The sequence below is a fragment of the Lolium rigidum genome, chromosome 6, assembly GCF_022539505.1.
Source record: "Lolium rigidum isolate FL_2022 chromosome 6, APGP_CSIRO_Lrig_0.1, whole genome shotgun sequence".
NCBI lineage: Eukaryota > Viridiplantae > Streptophyta > Magnoliopsida > Poales > Poaceae > Lolium > Lolium rigidum.
The window spans coordinates 125,184,335-125,189,633 of NC_061513.1; positions in this window are offsets into that span (position 1 = coordinate 125,184,335).

A 5,299-nucleotide genomic window follows, 5' to 3' on the forward strand; every position below is an offset into this window, starting at 1 on the left:
CCGGAAAATGCATAAATATGACATAAAGTATGCATAAAACATGTAGATATCATCAATAATGTGGCATGGAACATAAGAAATTATCGATACGTCGAGACGTATCAGCATCCCCAAGCTTAGTTTCGCTCGTCCCGAGCAGGTAAACGATAACAAAGATAATTTCGGAGTGACATGCCATCATAACCTTGATCATACTATTGTAAGCATATGTAATGAATGCAGCGATCCAAACAATGTAAATGACATGAGTAAACAAATGAATCATATAGCAAAGACTTTTCATGAATAGTACTTCAAGACAAGCATCAATAAGTCTTGCATAAGAGTTAACTCATAAAGCAATAATTCAAAGTAAAGGTATTGAAGCAACACAAAGGAAGATTAAGTTTCAGCGGTTGCTTTCAACTTGTAACATGTATATCTCATGGATAGTTGTCAATGTAAAGTAATATAACAAGTGCAATATGCAAGTATGTAGGAATCAATGCACAGTTCACACAAGTGTTTGCTTCTTGAGGTGGAGAGAAATAGGTGAACTGACTCAACAATAAAAGTAAAAGAAAGGTCCTTCAAAGAGGAAAGCATCGATTGCTATATTTGTGCTAGAGTTTTGGTTTTGAAAACAAGAAACAATTTTGTCAATGGTATTAATAAAGCATATGTGTTATGTAAATTAGATCTTACAAGTTCCAAGCCTCATGCATAGTATACTAATAGTGCCCGCACCTTGTCCTAATTAGCTCGGATTACCTGGATTATCATCGCAATGCACATGTTTTAACCAAGTGTCACAAAGGGGTACCTCTATGCCGCCTGTACAAAGGTCTAAGGAGAAAGCTCACATCGGATTTCTCGCTATTGATTATTCTCAACTTAGACATCCATACCGGGACAACATAGACAAAAGATAATGGACTCCTCTTATATGCATAAGCATGTAGCAACAATTAATTTTCTCATATGAGATTGAGGATATTTGTCCAAAATTGAAACTTCCACCATGGATCATGGCTTTAGTTAGCGGCCCAATGTTCTTCTCTAACATTATGCAATGCTCTAACCATTCTAGCGGTAAATCTCCCTTACTTCAGACAAGACGAACATGCATAGCAACTCACATGATATTCAACAAAGAGTAGTTGATGGCGTCCCCAGGAACATGGTTATCGCACAACAAGCAACTTAATAAGAGATAAAGTGCATAAGTACATATTCAATACCACAATAGTTTTTAGGCTATTTGTCCCATGAGCTATATATTGTAAAGGTGGAGGATAGAAATTTTAAAGGTAGCACTCAAGCAATTTACTTTGGAATGGCGGAGAAATACCATGTAGTAGGTAGGTATGGTGGACACAAATGGCATAGTGGTTGGCTCAAGGATTTTGGATGCATGAGAAGTATTCCCTCTCGATACAAGGTTTAGGTTAGCAAGGTTATTTGAAACAAACACAAGGATGAACCGGTGCAGCAAAACTCACATAAAAGACATATTGTAAACATTATAAGACTCTACACCGTCTTCCTTGTTGTTCAAACTCAATACTAGAAATTATCTAGACCTTAGAGAGACCAATTATGCAAACCAAATTTTAGCATGCTCTATGTATTTCTTCATTAATGGGTGCAAAGTATATGATGCAAGAGCTTAAACATGAGCACAACAATTGCCAGGTATCACATTATCCAAGACATTATAGCAATTACTACATGTATCATTTTCCAATTCCAACCATATAACAATTTAACGAAGAAGATTCAACCTTCGCCATGAATACTATGAGTAAAGCCTAAGGACATATTTGTCCATATGCAACAGCGGAGCGTGTCTCTCTCCCACACAAAGAATGCTAGGATCCATTTTATTCAAACAAATCAAAAACAAAAACAATCAGACGCTCCAAGCAAAGTACATAAGATGTGATGGAATAAAAATATAGTTTCAGGGGAGGAACCTGATAATGTTGTCGATGAAGAAGGGGATGCCTTGGGCATCCCCAAGCTTAGACGCTTGAGTCTTCTTGATATATGCAGGGGTGAACCACCGGGGCATCCCCAAGCTTAGAGCTTTCACTCTCCTTGATCATGTTGTATCATCTCCCTCTCTTGATCCTTGAAAACTTCCTCCACACCAAACTCAAAACAACTCATTAGAGGGTTAGTGCACAATCAAAATTTACATGTTCAGAGGTGACATAATCATTCTTAACACTTCTGGACATTGCACAAAGCTACTGAAAGTCAATGGAATCGAAAAATCCATCAAGCATAGCAAAACAGGCAATGCGAAATAAAAGGCAGAATCTGTCAAAACAGAACAGTTCGTAAAGACAAATTTTATTGAGGCACCAGACTTGCTCAAATGAAAATGCTCAAATTGAATGAAAGTTGCGTACATATCTGAGGATCACTCACGTAAATTGGCATAATTTTCTGAGTTACCTACAGAGAATTTGGCCCAGATTCGTGACAGCAACGAAATCTGTTTCTGCGCAGTAATCCAAATCTAGTATGAACCTTACTATCAACGACTTTACTTGGCACAACCATGCACAAAACTAAGATAAGAAGAGGTTGCTACAGTAGTAAACAACTTCCAATACACAAATATAAAATAAAAGTACTGTAGTAAAAACATGGGTTGTCTCCCATAAGCGCTTTTCTTTAACGCCTTTCAGCTAGGCGCAGAAAGTGTATATCAAGTATTGTCAAGAGACGAAGTGTCAACATCATAATTTGTTCTAATAATAGAATCAAAAGGTAACTTCATTCTCTTTCTAGGGAAGTGTTTCATACCTTTCTTGAGAGAAAATTGATATTTAATATTACCTTCCTTCATATCAATGATAGCACCAACAGTTCGAAGAAAAGGTCTTCCCAATATAATGGGACAAGATGCATTGCATTCAATATCCAAGACAACAAAATCAACGGGGACAAGGTTATTGTTAACGGCAATGCGAACATTATCAACTCTCCCCAAAGGTTTCTTTGTAGAATGATCAGCAAGATTAACATCCAAATAACAATTTTTCAATGGTGGCAAGTCAAGCATATTATAGATTTTCTTAGTCATAACAGAAATACTTGCACCAAGATCACATAAAGCATTACAATCAAAGTCATTGACCTTCATCTTAATGATGGGCTCCCAACCATCCTCTAGCTTCCTAGGAATAGAAGCTTCGCGTTCTAGTTTCTCTTCTCTAGCTTTTATGAGAGCATTTGTAATATGTTTCGTGAAAGCCAAGTTTATAGCACTAGCATTAGGACTCTTAGCAAGTTTTTGTAAGAACTTTATAACTTCAGAGATATGACAATCATCAAAATCCAAACCATTATAATCTAAAGCAATGGGATCATCATCCCCAATTTTGGAAAAAATTTCAGCAGTTTTATCACAGGCAGTTTCAGCAGTTTTAGCAGTTTTAGGCAGTTTTTCACGCTTTGCATTAGAAGTGGAAACATTGCCAACACCAATTCTTTTACCATTGATAGTAGGAGGTGCAGCAACATGTGTAGCATTAGCATTACTAGTGGTGGTAATAGTCCGAACTTTAGCTATATTATCTTCTTTTTCATTTTCTTCTCTTTCCCACCTAGCACGCAATTCGGCCATCAATCTTATATTCTCATTAATTCTAACTTGGATGGAATTTGCTGTAGTAACAATTTTATGATTATGATTTTCATGAGGCATAACTTTCGATTTCAAAAGATCAACATCAGCAGCAAGACTATCGACTTTAGAAGCAAGTATATCAATTTTCCCAAGCTTTTCTTCAACAGATTTGTTAAAAGCAATTTGTGTACTAATAAATTCTTTAAGCATAGCTTCAAGTCCAGGGGGTGTATTCCTATTATTGTTGTAAGAATTCCCATAAGAATTACCATAGCCGTTGCCATTATTATAAGGATATGGCCTATAGTTGTTACTAGAATTGTTCCGGTAAGCATTGTTGTTGAAATTATTATTTTTAATGTAGTTTACATCAACATGTTCTTCTTGAGCAACCAATGAAGCCAACGGAACATTATTAGGATCAATATTTTTCCTATCATTCACAAGCATAGACATAATAGCATCAATCTTATCACTCAAGGAAGAGGTTTCTTCGACAGAATTTACCTTCTTACCCTGTGGAGCTCTTTCCGTGTGCCATTCAGAGTAATTAATCATCATATTATCAAGAAGCTTTGTTGCTTCACCAAGAGTGATGGACATAAAGGTACCTCCAGCAGCTGAATCCAATAGGTTCCGCGAAGAAAAATTCAGTCCTGCATAAAAGGTTTGGATGATCATCCAAGTAGTCGATCCATGGGTTGGGCAATTTTTAACCAAAGATTTCATTCTTTCCCATGCTTGTGCAACATGCTCATTATCCAATTGTTTAAAATTCATTATGCTACTCCTCAAAGATATAATTTTAGCAGGGGGATAATATCTACCAATAAAAGCATCCTTGCATTTAGTCCATGAATCAATACTATTCTTAGGCAGAGATAGCAACCAATCTTTAGCTCTTCCTCTTAATGAGAAAGGGAACAATTTTAATTTTATTATGTCACCATCTACATCTTTATACTTTTGCATTTCACAAAGTTTAACAAAGTTATTGAGATGGGCAGCAGCATCATCAGAACTAACACCAGAAAATTGCTCTCGCATAACAAGATTTAGTAAAGCAGGTTTAATTTCAAAGAATTCTGCTGTAGTAGCAGGTGGAGCAATAGGTGTGCATAAGAAATCAATATTATTTGTGGTTGTGAAGTCACACAACTTAGTATTTTCATGAGTACCCATTTTAGCAATAGTAAATAAAGCAAACTAGATAAAGTAAATGCAAGTAACTAATTTTTTTGTGTTTTTGATATAGCAAACAAGATAGCAAATAAAGTAAAACTAGCAACTAATTTTTTTGTGTTTTGATTTAGTGCAGCAAACAAAATAGTAAATAAAATAAAGCAAGACAAAAACAAAGTAAAGAGATTGGATTGTGGAGACTCCCTTGCAGCGTGTCTTGATCTCCCCGGCAACGGCGCCGAAAAAGAGCTTGATACGCGTACAACACGTGTCCGTTGGGAACCCCAAGAGGAAGGTGTGATGCGTACAGCGGCAAGTTTTCCCTCAGTATGAAACCAAGGTTTATCGAACCAGTAGGAGCCAAGAAGCACGTTGAAGGTTGATGGCGGCGAGATGTAGTGCAGCGCAACACCAGGGATTCCGGCGCCAACGTGGAACCTGCACAACACAACCAAAGTACTTTGCCCCAACGAAACAGTGAGGTTTCAATCTCAC